Raw genomic sequence first — 20,925 nt, 5'->3', positions numbered from 1 at the left:
GTACTGTCTGACTAGGCACGTTAAAAAAAATTGCCAACAGCTGATTCAGCTGGTAACGAATTTCCGTTATCATAAAAGATTAACAATACAAAGGTAACTTCCTCTGCTAAATTGAGCCCCTAAATAAATGTGATTAGTTAGGTTTTATTTTAAATTGTTGAAAGCGAAGTTTCATAAGCGTTCTCGTACGACATAAGAAATACTGAATAACAGATGGATGGCCACACTAAAAAAGACCTAAAACAAATACTGAAATGGTTCACTTTTGATAAAAAAATTCCGGAAAATGACAGATATATCACGTATGATGATTGATAACTGTTAAAACTGTAAACTTGTGTTGTTTATAATACAAATTCAAGTTCTTCGCGTACATCTTGTCAATATTTCATTTTATTACTTCAAAAAAATATTTTGGTGTAGAAAATTCAGGGGAGGCAGTTGCCTCCCCTGCCTCATAGGTAGTTACGGCCCTGAATTTTTATGTTGACATTCCTTGGGAAGGCTTTTACTGAATCTTTTGACTTCAGCAGCTAATTTTGAGAAATGTGTGGTCTTGAAGATTATATAAATTTTAGGATTGCATATATAATAAACCTGAACGAGTAAGCACACATTAAGACCAAACAACTAATGCTAACTTTAAAACAAAATTAGACCACATCAGTTGTAGATAATTATATACAAAATATAAATAAGAAGATGTGGTATGAGCACCAAAGAGACAACTCTCCATCTATAAGACACTATTAAAAGTCTGTTACAAATAGCAGTTTTAAGCCATGGTTTTTTTTTAAAACCGCTATGATAATTAATTATTGACCTAAAAGCACAGGCACTTGCCTCTAAAAAAAAATCATATTTTCCTTAATATTACACTAGGTACTTAACTTGCATTTATTTAAAATGTCACCTGGTAGCGAAATTCCCTTATATTTTAGATTTCTTAGTTGATATTAACCTCACAAAAACTAAAATAATTGGTTCTTGACATCTTCTAATTTATTACAAAATGATAAATTCTATTCAGACAAAATTCTTGTAGTCTTTTTGGAAATACATTTTATAATTAATCATTTACTGCGAGTCTTTTATTTCCAATCTGGTTTGGATGAAAGACATGAAATAAAATTTGTTTGAATTCTTTCATCTGAAGATTTGGTTATACATGTACTTCAAAGTTATCTAAATTATTGCACTCTCTTTTTGAGGAACAAAAGAAACCTCTAGAAAATATCAATGTAATTTACAAAAGAAAGAGAAAAAATGATCAAGAGTTATCTCCCATAGGCCTTGGTCAATGAATTGATAAAGAAGCAAAATTTCTCAAGGTCACTGTGGCTTCCAAAATGACTTAATGTTTTGTCAATGACATTGTTTATAATTATATTACTTTGTTTAAATGTGTATTTATGATAAAAGTGATGTTGTTTTTTTTTCATTTTCTCTTCTTAATTCTCCAATTTTAGATGGTGACATGTCATTCCCTTTTCACCAAGTTATGGTGTTTATATATCTCAATTTGTTTGATTCACTCTTGTATGTGACAAAGTATTTGATTTTAACGAAAGAATCACTATTACTGAAAAATTATAACACCAGGGTTTTTGATATTACAATCATTTACTAAATTTAATCAACGTTACAAAGACATCATTCGTAAATATAAATCAATATGCAGACATTTTAAACATTCAAGTATTTCATATTTAATCTTATGGTAATATTCTAAACAAAGCACACACCCCATATGGAATTTACTGACCCCATATATACCGTATTAGGTCACTAGCACACTATGTAACGAATTTATCTTACCAACTATCTTAGCGTGGGAAATTTAGACCTATCAAAATGAATAAGTCTACCATTAAGAAACTACTTCCATTGATCTTACAAAAACAGATACCAACAAACAATAACAACTTGTTAGGTTTTAATGTGTTTAATGAATTTATTTCAATCTTAATCATCAATTTCTTTGTCTGTTGAAACCTTTAAGTTTTTTTCTTAGTATCGTTTTGTTTTTATAAAGGGATGTAACACCACTACTAACCATGTATGAGATAAGCCCTGCCTCCCTACTAACCTAATATTAAATATACACGGTCTCCACGAGGGCGCTTTTAACCAATCACATTCCTAGAAATGTATAGGAGGTAAGATAAACACATGTATTCTAAAACCAGTTGTTGGCATGATACAGGTTTAATATGTTTTCTCAAATATTTTATGATGATTTTTACTGAACCCACAATGGGATGGATTGTGCTTGATTTTCATATATGTAACGACATAATCTTTCAAGGAGCATAATTGAGCTCTGGAGCTGGCATGTCATTAAATGCTAGTTAATTTATGTATCATTGTTGTTTTGCTTAGTTTCTTTTGTTTCCTATTCTGATATCAGACTAGGTGAGTTATACTGTGCCTATTGTTGTGTGTTTATTTATTCTACATTGGCTAGAGGTATAGGGGCAGGGTTGAGATCTCACAAAACATGTGTAACCCCGCCACATTTTTGTGCCTGTCTCTATTCAGGAGCATCTGGCCTTTATAAGTCTTGTATGTGTTTTAATTTTAGTAAATTTATATGTTATGGAGTTAAGTGTGACGTCCATTTTCATTGAACTAGTACACATTTTTTTAGGGACTGACCAGCTGACGACCGCCTCAGGTTTGGGAAGTCTCTTGATGTGTTGCAGACCCATTGGTGGCCTTCTGTTGTTTTCTGGTCTTTGGTTGGTTTGTCTCTTTGAAAAATTCGCCAATTCCATTTCTGTTCTCAATTTTATTTTATACATGTTTTATTTGAATGTACGTAATCATTCTAATTATTTACTGTTATTTTATAATTCATTTGATTATATAACTCAAATGTTGGGCACCATGATTGGTTGCTGAAATATCTTGTACCTTGTACCTTAGAGCTATAAAGGCACTTTTAAGGATAGGGATTAAATAAAAAAAATCCATAAAAACAGATTATTATATGTTCAATGTTTAAAAAAAATCATTATCAAACATAATTGCAAATTGTTAGTTGAAAGCCTAAGATGGACAGAATTACTGAACATTGAGAGACTTCTTTCCTCAGGAATGTCAGAAGCATGATTATTATTATGATGACCAAATTTAGCCTCAATCATTACCGTATGTTGTGTATAGTCCACATCTTTTTATTTTTTTTCAAATATAGTTTTTTCTTTATTATTACTTATTCAAGATGTAATTTTATTTGATCATACATTTTATTTCATTCAGTTATTTTTCTTCTTCTCTTGCACGTTAAAGACACCCTTGTAGATTTCGAAAAAGAGTAGGCTAATGCCACTACAAGGCAGCACTCGCACCTGCAAAGTGGAAAGGGATTAATATAAGTTGCAAAACTTGTTTCCCTATCCACTATAAATAAATATGTTTAAACTAAACTAGTTATTTTTCTTTTTTTTAATATATCTTTTTACTTTGAAATTGAATATTTAAAACAGGATCAATGAAAAAATCTAAGAGGATTTCAGAGTTTTAAACTGTTAATTACTGCTAAATAATTTAGATAATTTTTTTATCTATTTGATCTCTTTTATTTTTTTGTTCCATAATATTCCAATTACTTCTTGAACAGTGCATTAGCATAGCTATGCTTAGAAAAATGTTGATTTTAAAAGTGATCTTTGATCAATATCTTCTATTAAATTAAATATTAATATCAGGATAAAAGCTGTACCACATTTGTATTTCATTATTTATGACTTTATAAATTATTTGATGAAACAAAAAATATTACAAAAAGATTTGACTGAACTATTTTCTATTTTAATCTTATAAAAGACATAAATGGAGATTTTTAAATACATGGAATAATAGGTCTCTAACAAAGGATTTTTATTGTGAGGTAGATTTTAATCTTTTTTAAATAATTTTTTTTTCCACAATTTTTTGGGGTGAAAAGGGGTATAGAATATACATTACTGTAGACTATACATAGTGGAAAACAGTACAAGGTTATTGTATGATTTTAATCTATTTTTACATTATTTTCAAAACCAAAGAAGAAGCAGTTGAGGGAAACAGGCTCTTGGGAGCCTCTAGTATGTAGTAATTTAAACAAAACATTTATTGATATTAAAACAGGTTATGAGAGAAGGGGTATTGAGAGACATGGAAAGGCAAGACAAAAAAGCCCAGAACTTAATGGAATTAAATAGGCAGAAAGCAATGACAAAAGCTTTACTTCAACAGAGGGAACAAGAGGAACAACATCTGAAGCATGAAAGTAGTTAAAGGTTTGTATTATTAGTATTGAAATAAATATTCATTTTTTTTTAAATTGGAGTCTTAGATGTGCTGTTTCAGACAGTGGTGTCACTAGCAGCATTATTTAACAATGTATTAGTTTGTGGTTGGCCAAGTTTAAGGGGAACCACCAGTGGTAGGTCAATGATATGTAGTATACATTTTGTTTTTTTAGCCTTAGTACATCACATATCCTTGGAGAATATTTAGTCCCAAGCCCTCTGTCATGGTCTATTGACTGTGCAACTGCTTAGTTTCCATGTATTTGTTTGTGATTAGGGCAGTTAAAAATTAACCATTAGTGGTAAGTTTATAATATCTGGTATGTCACAGTGTAAGGTAACCATGGTTTTTTGGGGAAGTAATCGAAATTAAAACTTTTTGATTGAAATTAGAATACAATGTCATGGATCATAATATACAGGTCTATTTCAAATTTTTTTCCCCATAGAAAATTTAGATGTTTGGTTTCCAGGTGATGTGGTTAGTACCTGTACTGTTCAACAAAATCTTCGTAACACTGGTTACAGGTCAAATTCAACTTGAAATTTTGGTAATTACTTTAAAAGAGATTTTTTCACCAAGCAAGGGTAGATCACTTAACTCAAGATTTTCAATAATTTATAATACATGTATTTGTGTTTCCTTAATGTTAATTTATTTTGGTTATATATAAAACAGTAATGGACATCATAGAAGTTGGTTACAGTTAAATTACAGAAAATGTCTTGATGCCACGGAATAACAGTGATTGTTGTATGTGTATAACATCAATATTTAAAGTGTTAAAAATTCTCTTGTCAAGTGTCACAAGATTCCAAAATAGTGATAAAAAACTATGAAAAAAAGTAATGTGTAGTGAAATTAATGCCTGTTTTTGGCCAAAGAAAATAAAGTTATAAAGAATGATTCCAAACTTGCACTCAATGTTTGGAAACACATAAAATCAAGAAAATATAACAGTTATGATAAAGTTACATTTATGTCATTATAAGTTATGTGCTGTTTTTATCAAAGGAAGAATACAGCTCAATGTATGCAGTTTCCCATCCTCATTTCCCTACTGGAGAATTGTGCACAGCCAAAAAACAACAGAATAATTTTGGATTATGAAAATTTTATTTTGGCTATTTACAAAATCTCACCTAATATTAAGTTGCTTCTCTTGTGCCCATAGACTTTTCCAATCCTAATTATACTTAGAAGTTGATATATAACCAGGAAAATGATAAACATTTTGTAAGTATAGGACAAATTTTATAACATTTAAATGTTAATTTTAATTTGCACCAATAATCTGTCCAAATAAGAGCATCATTCTCCTTTGTGAGAATTTTTACAATTGAAGAGGGAACAGGGAAATAGGTGTATTTATTGCATGACAAAATATTATTGTTAGTCTGGCAATGACAAAGAGATAAAAAATAAGTTTGACCAATTTAGATTTCCGTATAAATACTTCTCTTTTCCCTATTATATTTTAGCCTCTTCTGATGACATCACCTGTGGTTGTTGATCTTGATAAGGCTTATATACAAGTGCCCTTTGAAGTGTTTTCTCATGTTATTTATATATTTTATGTTTATATGCATATAGGGCACTTATATAAAAGAATTGACCTACATGCTTCTTAACAATACTTATTATGTTTTAACCAGCCAAGCAATAAAATTTATATCCGACATGAAAATCCAAAACTGACATTTTCAATATTATGACATCAAGGTAGAACCATTAATCTGGTCAAATTGTTATGTGGTTTTTTTTAAATAAAATTATCAAGGAAAGAAAACAATTTGATCAATGTTAAGTAGTTCATTCAAGGTGATTAAATAATTGTGTGTAAGGAACATAACTGAGTACTATATGGATTACCAGATGTAGATGAATGACAGCTCAGCATTATGGCTGTCATAAATTTTACCACCCCTTATTTTCTTCATAAAAGTGCATAATTATGATTCATAATGACATCATTAGTGTTGTGTACTAATGATGACCAGTAGATAATGTTTTTATGCCCCATTTATGGGCATTATGTTTTCTGGTCTGTGCATCCGTTCGTCCGTCCGCTCCTCCCGCTTCAAGTTAAAGTTTTTGGTCAAGGTAGTTTTTGATGAAGTTGAAGTCCAATCAACTTGAAACTTAGTACACATGTTCCCTATGCTATGATCTTTCTAATTTTAATGCCAAATTAGAGATTTTACCACAATTTCACAGTCCACTGAACATAGAAAATGATAGTTCAGATTGGGCATCTGTGTACTATGGACACATTCTTGGTTTATTTGTCAGATAATTTTACATACCTTGTCTTTTACAATTATAATTGAATGTTAATAGCCTGGATTTATAGGGCTAATATTGATCCTTTGTGAACTCTCTCCTTTGTACAATAAGATAATAATCATCTCCTTCTGGATAAGTTTGGTTTGTTCTGTTAGATCCTTTTTCATGTGACTATTGTTTAATGTTTTAGATTCCCTAAAAGTTAAGCTTTAAGCACCAATGAAGTAATATTTAATGGTTCTCAAAATTCAGATGTGATGCAGAGGAGGATTCAGCTATTTTCAAAAGGGGGTTCCCAACCCAAGATAAAGTGGGTGTTCAAACTATATATCTCCATTCAAATGTATTGATCATCCAAATAAAAAGGGGGTTCAAACAATTGGAACCCAACCCCCCTTCTGGATCAGCCACTGTGATGTATCAAATGGTACAGTTTTAATGTTAGTCATTTTATCTTTTTTAACAATTGGCTTTTCAGAATTTTAATGTTTGACTTTATTTTCATATATTACCTTACTACCATTATACTTGGCAGACCTGATACTTATGTGGTCAGAATGTGTGAATGACAGAGGGGTTTATTCTTATTCTCTAATTTAATGTTAAGTCAATCAATAGGATTTGATAAGAAGTAATCTTCATGCTATCTTAATTGTTGGTCCATTGATCTTCTGTCATAGTTTGATAAATTGTAACAATCAGTTACTTCATCTATCTTTAACAGAAATTATCTTTATGATATTAGCTGCTCTTTATTGTAGTGGTCTAAGGTCATGAAGAATATGACAGTACACGTAATCCTGTAAATTATTACCCTTCTTTTAGGGATCCATATCTGCCTCATTAAAGGGGAAATAATAAACACTATAAAAACTTCTAAAACCAACTCTAAATAAGGATTTTTTTATATAAGCTTTCCTAACCTTCAAGTATTAAATATTTCCTGTGACTTTGTAAAAGTGTTTATTTTTTCCTATGATTCATAAATTAACAAGGAAATTAACTTGAACCTCAGCCACCAGGATCAAGGATATTATTTATGTACGCATTTCTATATTCATAATTAACTTAAATATATAACTTAATCTCCCATGAAATAAACAAAAGCTGTCAATTTAATGAAGGTAATTTAAACCTTTGAAATTAATAGTGTTTAAACACACTAAAAAAAAATACAAAATACTTGTTATGACTTTTGAATACCACAAAACAATACTCCTAAAAATGTTTGTTTGTTATATGGTAAACTATTTATTTCATATAACTTGATTCAACAACAAAATATATCAATAAAATGAGATTTGGATTATACTTCAAGGAAAAGGCAACCTTACAACACAAAAAACCAAGACAAGTAGAGATCAATATAGTCTTAAACAATGCATATTGAGAGACTGTGCAATATGTCAATCGCTATATTGTTCCGACTATCAAAGATCTCACATCAACACAAACTTTCCCAAAATGACAAATTTTAGACACAGTAAGATTGAACATAAGACTACCACTGAATAGATCTCTTACTTGTAGGACATGAAAATCAACCGTTTTAAATTGTTTTTTGGATCTTTTCACTCCCTTCTTTAACCTGTAATTTAGAGTTGTCGAAATCATGGAAGATTAAAATAAAATTAGTCTGTATGAAATGAGTGAGGCATAGGAATTACAATCCAGAGGAGGCCTAAACTATTTGTATAAAGATTTATATTTCATAGGATAGAAGACCTGGATTGTTAATACTTTGGATAAAGATGCCCAAGTTTCTGTCTCATATGTACATGGTCCTTGACCTTTTTTATGTTTAAGGAACAGCTTTAAAAAATGTAGTTTATGACATGTGTCAAGTCTGTATCAGATAATATTAGCAGTAGGTCAACTATATTTTGGTGTATAGAATGATTGTCACACTGGGAGGTTTCATCTGATCTTGACCACATTTTCATAAATTTTTGTCAAGGTTAAGTTTACTGTTTTGGTCTGGGTTTTTTTCAAATTCTATATATAAGCAAATAGTCATCATTACGTTTTATATGTCTTTCTGGCTTAATTTTCCTGTTCAAGTCTTCTCTAAACTATTAGCAATAGACAGAGGCAGATTTAGGGTGGGAATTGCCCCCCCCCCCCACACCTTTGTGGGAAAAAATTGGTTAATTATATAGGGAATGACTGGACTGGGCCCTCTTAGGCAGTCAGTGGGACCTTTCTTTTGAAAAAGGGAGGGGGGGGGGGGGTCATTTGGACTCACAAACTCGACTTTAATAGTCTCAATTCGAACAAAACGTTGACTTTAACAGTGCTTATTTTTTTTCAAGGGGGGGTTTGACCCCCCCTGGCTACGGGTATGATCCATCACTGATAGGTCAGCTATATTTGGTGCATAGAATGTTTGTAATGTTTTGCAATATATTTAGTGTATGGAATGATTGTTAGATATACATGTCTGTCTGGAAGCATTTATCTGACCTTCAAAATAATACATCACTGTCATCATTGATAATGTTTAGCTTATGTGAAACATGTAGTAAAACCTTAATCTTAAAGACTTTCAAGTTAAAAAATCAATCATGGTCAGTATAATCAGACAAGATTTCAGTGTGTGCACTCTTTTTTCCTTGAATTTGTCTCTTGTTTTCATTTTCTTTGGCCTGACATATGTTACAGTTTCTATCAATCATTTAGACTGACATTGATGATAGAAGTGGCTTTAACCTTAAGAAATGAAAATTGATACTGCTATCACTGTCGTTTTACAAGGTTGAAAGTGAATGTTTATCTTTTCTCTATCATTAGTGAACAGGTAACACAAAGCATTCACTTAATTCCAATGAAATTCCTGGGTTGGCAAGACACCTAAGTTACAATTATGTACAAGTTATGTATCAGATAATGTAACTGAAGGAGATCAGACTTTTAAGTATTTTAGAGTGTTTTAAGGGGGGGGGGGATACGAATGCCTGAAGTTGCAAAAAAATGGCCTTTACAGAGTGTGTGTGATAGTTGATTTTCTTTTGTTCAAACTGGGATATGTAGATTTACCCTAATCCATCAGGACCCATAGTTCTGAAGTGGATTTAGGTAAAGTTGTGTTTTTAGATAAATTTCTTATGATCCCTCAATGATACACTTATTAGTGACATTTCATTATTATAAGTTCTCTATTCACTATTCAGTACAATACAATTTGTGTGATAATTTGGTCACTGTGACATACAATCCACCTTACAAGAGATGACTTAAAACATGACATACCATATCCATATCCATTTTCTACTTAAGTTTCTTTTAAAAATAAATTAAAATTGAGAATGGAAATGGGGAATGTGTCAAAGAGACAACAACCCGACTATAGAACAGACAACAGCAGAAGGTCACCAACAGGTCTTCAATGCAGTGAGAAATTCCAGCACCCTGAGGCATCCTTCAGCTGGCCCCTAAACAAATCTATATACTAGTTCAGTGATAATGAACGCCATACTAAACTCCAAATTGTACACAAGAAACTAAATTAAAAAGAATACAAGACTAACAAAGGCCAGACTTGGGACAGGTGCAAAAATGTGACGAGGTTAAACACGTTTATGAGATCTCAACCCTCCCCCTATACCTCTAGCTATACTTTATTTAATTGATTATGAAACAATTGTTTACAACCAAACCCACTCAAATGTGTATTCATTTTCTTGAAAGCTGTTAACTTAAAAAAAATCTTTATGAGTGGAGCAGCTTGATTCAAGTAACTCTCTCACTTAATTCCACTTGATCACTTTTGATTTCAATAGCTACAGGATTTTAAACAGAATCTCTTTTAATAATCTGACAAATGAAGGAACTAATGTAAAAATTTCTAGAAAAGATTCATTTTCATAAGATTAAGGTAAATATAATGTTATGTTTACAGTTCAAATCATATACATGTATTTTTGGTGTAATGATGTCAGCATTATAGGATCTCTAGTAGGATATCAAAAGGTTGCTTTTAAAAACTGCCTCAAGTCACCAATTCACTTTAACCAAACTACAGTTTTAAACTAATCTGATTCTTGGTTTTGAATTTCTTTTTAAATTACAGATCCTTTTGACTTGATTGCAGGTTACAAGGTTGCCCACTAAACACTCCTAAGTAGCAGGTCTGGAATGGCCATGTTTGAGCCATTTATTATCTTGTTCAAAGACAATTGCATATTCCATCAAAATCAGAAATGTTACTTCACGGTACAAATTGCACAAGTATACGATTTTTACCCTTTTTACAATTAAAGCAACAGAAATTTTAAAACATGAGCAATTAGAATATATGTCACAGGCATGCCTAATAAATAGCTTTAAACAATTTTGTTGAGAAATAAACAAAAACATCAGTTATTTGATTTTAGTATAGTATTTCTGATTGTAGAATTTTGCATTGTTTGGAAGTCTGAAATTAAAATAAAGTTTATTTTTCTGAACACTGATTTGATTATTTATAGCAAAAGAACATATACATAAAGTTTTGGCATTCATTTAGGGTATCTTTTTTTTAAGCTGTTACTTTTTTGTCTTATTTACAAACAGTAAACAGTTACAAATGATGATGTTTTGTGTATACACCTAGGATTTGCTGATATAAACAGTTGTTGTTACAAACAACATTCTGATGAGCCAGAAATTCTATAATTAGGCTGAGGAATTTATAGATATAATTACTGACTCAGCTTTATCATAATGCTTTCCACTTGGTAGTGGTTTTACTTTGAGTGTTTTTGTTGTTATAATTGGAGATCATTCAGTAGAAATTATATAAAACAAAAACAATAAGGTCTTTCCTCGCCTAGAGGAAAGACCTTAATAATCACTTATTCTGTAGGTGGTTTGTTTTCATCCAATCTGTTTGGTTTTTAATTATATACCTTCTATTTTTTAAGAAAAAATGTCAAATTACTGGGACTACTATTTGATCTGTTTATAATGATTTTTTTGAGGATTAACTATTCTTTATATTTTTGTTGTCCATTGTCGTATTTTTTAACATTTTGAACTTCTCCTAGTGATCAACTGAACAAAATGGAACCAAACAAGGCATGAATGTTCCATATGAGTAGCTGACCAAGTGTTGTTACTTTGACACTGATCCATCATCCAAGATGACCGCCAGTAGTGGACTTATTTTAACATAGGACTCTAAAGGGAAATACATACGAATGTCTTCTTTTAGAGAAACACAGAATGGAATGAAACGTGGCATAAATGTTCCTAATGAGGTGTTTATGAAGGGTTGCTACTTTGTTGCCGATTTACTGTTCTAGATGGCCACCAGGATTCTTTTTTAAATAACGTGGCCAATATTAACAAATGTTGGCCTAAATCATTATTTAGGTATCTGTTATGATATTTATCTATTTTTACATGATTTCCAAACCCAAAGTAGAGTCAGATGAGCCTCTAGTTCTATATGAATTTGCTTGAATTTATAGCCTTTTTCAGCCAAGTTACTAGTTATATTACTTTGCTACTTGTTTTGTTAATGATATTGTACTAACTATGTGTAAAATATTATAATATTGAACAGATGGTAGACTCTTTGCATGTGTTATCTACATATCTTCATCAATAATTATGTAAGATACTTCACAGGTTCCTGATCTCCTCCTGTGCTAGACCATTTGGTGGTAATTGACTGTGATTTTTGTGTGTACTAAATCATATATACAATTTTTTAGCTCACCTGGCCTAAAAGGCCATGTGAGCTTTTCTCATCACTTGGCGTCTGTCGTCGTCATCGTCTGTCGTCATTAACAATTTTTCAAACATCTTCTCCTCTGAAACTACTGAATGGATTTGAATGAAACTTAAAATGATTGTTCCTTAGATTATCCTGCACAAAGTGTGTGCTTCGATTTTTGATCCGTCAAAAAACATGGCCGCCGTTACTTAAAATAGAACATAGGGGTCAAATGCAGTTTTTGGCTTATATCTCAAAAACGAAAGCATTTAGAGCAAATCTGACATGGGGTAAAAATGTTCATTAGGTCAAGATCAAAGTTAACTTTTTTAGTTTTGGTCTATTTTTTTAATACTTTATGCATTAGGTCAACTATATTTGGTGTATGAAAATATTTTATGATCTATATGTCGGTTAAGCAGGTTTTATTTGAACTTGACCTCATTTTCACAGTCCATTGCTAAGTTTTAAGTGTTTGTGTTTTGGTCTCATTTTCTTCATTTATAAACAGTAAGTCATATATATTTGTAATATTGAAGAATTGTTAGCTGTACATGTTTGCCTGGCATGGTTCAATATGTTCAATAAGGCATTGTTTACCAGGTGAGCGAGTCAGGCTCTTGAGAGCCTCTTGTTTTATTTTTTTTCAAATCTCAAATAAAATATGAACTGCCACTAAAAATTTGTTCATTTAAAAATTAAAGAAAAAGAAAAATGTGTAATGATTATAAGATGGAACAATATTCACAATAGGTGTCTTTGTAAACTAACATACCAACTGTTACTGATGCCCATATTGTCTCTAGTCTTCTACCTTTACTTTGGATATATAAATATATACTCAACAACAAAAAATGAGTTGATGTATTTTCCACTTCAATAGTATAAAAATCTACTTCAGCTGTGAGCCATGAAGTGGCAGGGAAAAAAATCATCTTTAGTTATTGCTTGATTATTTACCGCTGTTATCAATTATACAACAAATTATTAAGTCAAAGTTTTTAATTGGTTCAGTTTTCTTGAAAATTACATATATATGAAAGAAAAGAAATTGTGATTTTTTTTTTAAAAAGGCATAATAAGGCACAAATGTAGCTGAAACAAGAAGGTTTTTGAACAATTTTGAGGTAAATAAAATTAAATTTGTTTTTCAATCAAATGAGGGCCAATTCCCTCTTTGCACACTACCCTAAAAAATTACGGGGGATAGTAATTTTAGATAGAATTGAGATATTACAGGTATTAAGAAATTGTTGGCATGATATTGATTATACAACATGCAAGATATCCTGATTTATATGTTTAACAATTCTTCTTTGAGCACTTTCTGAAATATGATGGAACTTAATTTTTTGGAAAGTATTAATTATGAATACATGTATTTTGATATAGAATATGCTTACTAGTAATGGAATAAGCAGACTTAAGTCAGTCTGCACTCGTCACATAATTATGTTGAGCTTGGCACTGAATCATGTGTTTGAAGCCATTTTCGTGATATTTTTGTCTTGCCTTGACGAAGTCGAAAAGTTAGACTTAGCTGTTCTGTTTTCAGTGTCATCAATGTATCAGTTTGTGGTTAGGTCAGTTGATGGAGAACCACTAGGTCAATGATATTTGGTATGCAGTTGGCACATCTCAATCTGATTAAAATACCGATCTTGTATCCTTGCTTTGCTTATAGAGATCTAACAATACCCCCATCCTTATTTCTCTTCTGATTACTTTTATATCAACCAATGAAATGTCTACTTCCAATTTGTGATGGTGTTTATCATTACAAAAAAAACAAGGATCCCAATAGGACGTTTAAACAGAAAATAGAATGGAGCCTTTTCAGATCCTAATGTAATCATGGACACAGGTTTTGTATTTAAACAGATTGGGCACTGCTCATTTCCATGAAGATTATTCTGGCATGCCCCCTGTCATCAGCATTGATTTTGCTTAGTTTACATGTATACCTTTGTTATTAGGTCAGTTCATGGGCAACCACTAGTGGTCGGTCAACGATATTTACTATGCGGATATGCAGATATAAAAACATTGGTACATCTCATTTCCATAGAGATTATTTGACCCCCCCCCCCCCCCCAAATGTCATGCTCTAAAGACTTTGAAACTTTTGCTTAGGTTAAATATATTTATAGTTTGGGATTAGGGGAACCACTAAACATTGCCATATTTCATTTCCATTCATGTGCAAATACTGCCATTTTCATTTCAACATTTACAATATACTATCAAAATTACAAATATGGAAACCTATCTCTATGTAAATTGTTAAATTATCAAGTCAATACCTCAATGTAATTTTATACTTTTGTTGTGGTTGTATCTTCTGTTCACCTTTAACCCTGTCTTTCTTCAACTTGTTATTTGTTACATCTGAGTAATTTTTTGATGTTCAGAGTACTTGTAAATTTTGACCTAATTCGGTCAATGGCTGTAAGGCCCTCTGGGTAGTGTTGTGAGATCGTGAAGATTAGTTCTCACTAAATACTACATTTTGTCATTACAAAGTAAATTTTTATACTAAGCTCAAAGTACAAATTATAGCTTTATATAGATTGTAAACTTGAGGGACACAAAAGTAAGATTTCTACTGACCTTTTAAATTTTGTATCTACATTGACCATTAAATAACTTAAAGTACCTGTATCTAATATTAAATAGTAAATGTATATTGTCTCTTTGAAATATACAAAATATTAATGTTTATAAGTTTAACGTGAGTTTTTCATTAAATATTTGAAATATGTCTGATATAATATAAAAATTGAAGAAAAAAACAATAAATGCTGCAACTGTAAAGGTGTAAAATACCTAACATATTACCTGTCTCAGGTAAATTATTTGTCATAAACGCACCTTGTATAACATTTTATCAGTAAAACGGATGTTTTAAATGGTAATGTTGTCTCCATTTCCTTTGCAGTCTTTTAGAATATTAATATACTCATGAAGACACACTTTTTTTATAATTAAATGCTTTTTTTAATGGCAAAGATAAATAATTCAACAAGTTTAAAAGTCTTGTTGTGTATAGTACTAGCCATAGCCACTTCTAGCTGTACTTTGCATTTTTTAATTAACTGAATCAGCAATTCCTTTGACCTTAGTATAGAAGTATAAATAATATAATCCAATTGGTAGAAAAAATAGTCATCTTCATGTTCAAGTTACAATTCAATTCAAAATTATTAGCAGTTCAAAATCTTTGAATTTTGAACAGATATATCATGTTATGGAGGGGTATTTGCGAAAAATACAAGTCGAGGGCCTTAAATTTCCCGAGCCGCTAGGCAAGGGAAATTTTGTCCCAAGACTTGTATTTTTTGCAAATACCCCTCCATAACATGATATATCTGTTTAATTACACCGAATGAATTTTAATTAAAACTCTCTGTACTAGGAAAAGGAAATATTTATTTGAGGACAAGTACTATCATAAAATATACCGCGGGAACTATACATGTACTTATACGCGTTCGCGCTGTCTTTATGTAACGTCATATCCGAAAAATTGGCGGGAAAATGCTCGAGAGGGTAAAAAAGGAATATCCAAAATGGCAAATACCATGGTATTTGAGGCATATTCACCGGCAGTGGTGAAAAACAGTCAGATTCGTTTGAAATGAAGAAGAAATGTTAGAATATGCGAAAAATACACTGGCTATCGGCCAATCAAAAGCTGGCATTCTAATATAAGGTGTAATTACATTAAATATGTAGTAATTTTTTGGCCAGAACATTTATGGTTTTGTATTAAACGTCATTTCTATGAGTTTTTCCATTGATGTTTGGGTTGTGTCCTGGATATTGGTTTTGATTTGTCTGGTATTGCTCTGAGACTTGTCTTGCTAGGGCCAACTACTGTCTTTCTTAAGAATACATGTTATATAGTCCATGGTTGTATTATGAAAGGCTTGTGTATTCTACAGATTTTTTATACAGTTTCAGCACAGGCACTCGTCTCAAAAAAAAAAATCCGATATACCTTTATATATAGGAAAAAGAAATTCTGAGACAAGTGTCTGTGAGTTTCAGTGTGTATTTCATAGCTACATTGTAAAAGAATTTATGCATATTCTGTTTGTTTGAAGAATGAAATTAAAAAGGCATTATGTTGTATTGTGAGTTATTTTCCTTGATGTATTAATTGCTTCATTTTATTTATACTAGTACATACTCAGAAAGTATGATTTTTAGACCTACAACTTTCATTTATGTTCCCAGGATGAAATACAAAATGCACAACAGAAACAATTCATTTAAATACACTTCTTAAATTTTACTGGGCAAAGTTTTTACTTTCATTTCATTTTAATATGTATAAACCTAGAAAATGAGTAAATTATCTAAAAAGCTTTTCTATGTTTATGTATTGCAAAGTCAAAAATGATTTGGCCACATGAAAATAATAGAAAACAGACGTAATAATGACCCTATAGTATTTTCTGTCCACGTTGTTCTCACTGACAATCATAGCGTACTGTTGTTAATTAATGTACAGTGTGTTGTTAATTATTATTAACACTAATTTATTATATTTTCAGACACTGTGTATGCATAACACATGATAAGATTATTACCTCTTACCATGGATAATCATGTTACCTCAGCAACAGATTCTATTAGATGAAAGTGTCTTGCCTGTAGAAATCACCACCAAGATAACATTTTTTGTGTATTTTATTGTTAATAAAAGAATTATTGATTGCTCATTATCAGCAGCAGTTTTCATTATATGAGATCACAGATCTATTGCCTTGGCTTCTCATAACTCACAGAATTTCTTATCAGTTTGTACAGCAAGTTGTTCGTGAAACACAAAAGGAAGACTACGGTAGCTAGTTTTAGCAAAGTCCTTGTGTTTTTTCTTCTACCTCATCAGACAGTCAACATTCCTATGGGAACCAACTGTGTTCCTCTTTTTGTGTACTTGTAACTTCATTTGTTTGAGGCGTGTTTTTACACCCCCCCCCCCCCTGGTCGTAGCAGTGGGGTCATTAAGTTTTACCCTTGTCCATCTGTATGTCTCAAAATTGGTTTTCATTCTCTAACTTTAAAGAGATATAAGAAGATGTGGATTTTTTTTTATTTTGCCTCAACCAAATGTTTTGAAACTTATACACAATGCTTATTACCACAAAAAAACAGATCAAGTTTGATATTTTTGTAGCATCACTTTTGAAATTCTAGAGTTATGCCCCTTTACAATTGTAAAAATAACTTAATTTTTCGTTTCTGCTCATACAAAAGTTGTCAATTGTCAAATATTTCTTTCTTGTTCTCTAACTTAAGTTTTCCTCAACAAAATGTTATGAAACATATACACAATGCTTATTACCACAAAACTCAGATCAAGTACAAATTTGGGTAGTGGCACTTTTATCAATCTTGATTTATGTCCCTTTTTATAGTTGTATGTAAGGGGTGCATCGTTTTTCTCTAATGGACATTTTCCCCATTGAAAAGCCAGCATTATCCTTTAACCTAATGTTCTGATGTCCTCTCCCTGAATATTTTATGACTATATTTTTTCTCATATGCCCCATAAAAATACAAGATGAAAAAGATAAAGTAAATATAAAAAAGAAGATGTTGCATGATTGGAAATGAAACAACTCTTCAAAAGAGAACAAATGACACAGAAATTAACAACTATAAGTCACTGTACAGCCTTCAACAATGAGCAAAGTCCATACTGCATAGTCAGCTGTATAAAGTCTGCTTCATATCTTGACTTTTACTGTGGATTTATAATCATTTATGGGAAATACATTTTCGTGGATTTCATGAGTACAGGTGAACAACCAACTGAAGTGTTCAACATAATACATATTTTTATAGGCTTGTTTTGCAAACTTTTATTAAAACAATGAAATCAAATGTCCATGATAATACAAGTTTTCCTTTATCAGTACGCATGTATTTAGAAAATGACTAGTTAACAATGGTTGTTGAGCACTAAAATGTACAACAAAAGTGGTAATTTCAATTTTCCAATGGTGAACTTTCTATTTCTATGTGGTAACATTTCAACATCATCTTAAGCAATATTCTAGGACTCACGTTCTTATCCTGGTTTCCTTGATAGGAAGTTTTTCCTCACAATGAAGCTATTCAGTCAACGTCATTAAATGTTTAAATTGATGTCACATTATTACAGGGTTTTATTGATCCAATCTTCATTTGGTTGACCTATATTAGAATATTTGTGTCACAGATGACCATGGAAATGTTTCACTTATCAAATCAACAATCATCAAATACTATGTGTCATTGAATTTACTTGCCAATATCAACATGAGGGGTGTATGCCTTTAGCGGAGCAGCACAAGCGAACCCTACTATATATCACCTGAATTATCCCCTATTTTTTGGCTGGGTTTATGTGATACAATCTGGTTCTAAAGTTTGTTACACATTAACTACTTTCTGAAACATGCATAGTTTAAGAAACTTTTATATGATAAAGAAATATTGTTTTCAGTAAACTTTCGAAAATACCTAAAGTTTTTAGTTCCAGTAATTTTTTTCTGAAAAATTGACACAGGCGCTTGTCTCAGAAAAAAAATATTATATAAAGGTATATAGGACATTTTTTTCTGAGACATGCACCTGTGAAAATTCGCGTGGAAAGAATTGTAAGGGTTCCAAAGAACCCAGTGTCTCGAATAAATGTTATAAGAACTTTAACTACAGACTATATAATAATAAATAAATTTGGTGTATTTACTGTCTTCTGATTGGTTAAAAGAATTGGGTTTATTTTCAATGTTATCAATTTTTATGGCGACAAGCCCACTCTAACGTTGTGTATTCATACGCAAACATCTGTGTACATTGTTATCCTTATTAATATATATCTTTGAGCCTTATTTTTGATAGAAATTTATTTATAATGAATGGCAATAATTAATTTTGAATTTATTGAACCATAAAATTAATTTTTGACTCTTCACATCGCGGATTATTCAATGTGAAGAGTCAATAAATTCAAAATAAATAACAGCCATTCATTAATTAACTTGAAGAAAAACTAAGTCCATTTATAAGTATAATATCCATAAAGAAAAACAGGAAATATAGTTTAACAAATTTCTTTTCTAGATACTGGCTTTTGATCATATACAAGCTTCTGTCCAAGTTTGGTAGAAATCCAGGACACGTTAACCACAAACTGAAAGTGAATATTTGTGGACGCCGACAGTATGTTGGATCGCTATACCTCGCTTTTGCAACAAAAGTCACAGGCTCGACAAAAATATATCAGAGACATATATATATAAATATTTGTTTTATATTTCCTTGAATATACTAACTCCAGCTCTAGTGAAATTTAATTATTCATACAGATACAACATGCGTCTTCTTTGCAACATTAAAAGTTTATAGTCGATACAGTACCTAAATGTTTATTGTCGAATGTGCTTACCATGCATTTAACAACTCGTCTGATATTAGAAGACAACAAATGATCAAATAAGTTTACATGTGAAGCATTGACAAAGTATCAACTCAATTTATCAAGATTCCCTAAAGCTTTAGATATTTTTGTTGAAACTGCAACTTTAGTTGCAGAAAGCTCGACATAGGGATAGTGATCCGGCGTTAGCGTTAACTAATTCCTTAAAATCTTGGTTTTATAGTTCTATAGTTTAGAAGGTGGAAGACCTGGATGCTTCATACTTTTATATATAGATGCCTTATATTACGAAGTTTCCGCCTGTCACACGTTCATTGTCCTTGACTTCATTTTCGTGGTTCAATGACTACTTGAAAAAAAACTATATTTGGTATGTGCGTACCTTGCAAGGTCCTCATGCCCGTCAAGCAGTTTTCACTTGACCTCGACCTCATTTCATAGATCAGTGAACAAGGTTAAGTTTTGGTGGTCAAGTCCATATCTCAGATACTATAAGCAATATGTCTAGTATATTTGGTGTCAAGGTGTCATCTGACCTTGACTATGCGGTATGGGCTTTGTTCATTGTTGAAGGCCGTACGGTGACCTATAGTTGTTAATGTCTGTGTCATTTTGGTATTTTGTGGATAGTTGTCTCATTGGCAATCATGCCACATCTTCTTTTTTATATTTATTATATTATTCAATTTAATGGCTCAGTGGTTATAGTTATGTTTGAGTTTTGATTTCTTTTTTTAATACTATATGCAAAAGGTCAACTATATTTGGTGTGTGGAAATATTTTTATGATGTACCTGTCAGTCTCACAGGCTTTATTTGACCTTGACCTCATTGTCACGGTTCTTTTCTCAGTGTTAAGTTTATCTGTTTATTTGTCTGTTTTTCGTAAACTATTAGCAATAGGTCAACTACATAATTATGTGTTATATAGAATGATTGTAAGCTGTACACATCTGTCCGGGATGGTTCATCTAACCTTAACCTCATTTTCATGGTTCATTGGTCAATGTTTAGTTTTCTTGGTTAAGTATTATTCTTAGCAATAAGTCAACTATATTTAGTGTATCGAATGATTGTAAGGTGCACATATATTTCTTGTTTTGTTTATATGACTTTGGCCTCATTTTCTTGGATCTTGTCAAGTTTATGTGATAGTTGTAGTGAAGCTTTATATTTAGGACTATCAACATAATATAAATGATTAGTA

The 20,925-nt window shown here is 31.3% G+C and overlaps 1 protein-coding gene across 1 annotated transcript in view; it reads left to right on the top strand.

Moving 5' to 3' along the window:
- Window positions 1-17,013, top strand: part of LOC139514216 (cyclin-dependent kinase inhibitor 3-like) — a 29,897-nt gene extending 12,884 nt beyond the window's left edge. Inside the window, exons 8-9 of the mRNA XM_071303065.1 lie at window positions 4,135-4,286; window positions 16,843-17,013. The gene's annotated coding sequence lies outside the window, so the exon portion shown is untranslated. The remainder of the gene's footprint in view (window positions 1-4,134; window positions 4,287-16,842) is intronic.
- The last annotated feature ends 3,912 nt before the right edge of the window (window positions 17,014-20,925 follow it).

This window comes from Mytilus edulis, chromosome 3 (genome assembly GCF_963676685.1).
Source record: "Mytilus edulis chromosome 3, xbMytEdul2.2, whole genome shotgun sequence".
Classification (NCBI taxonomy): domain Eukaryota; kingdom Metazoa; phylum Mollusca; class Bivalvia; order Mytilida; family Mytilidae; genus Mytilus; species Mytilus edulis.
Note: the sequence above shows the minus strand (reverse complement) of the source record. Positions and strands in the feature narration are given on the sequence as shown.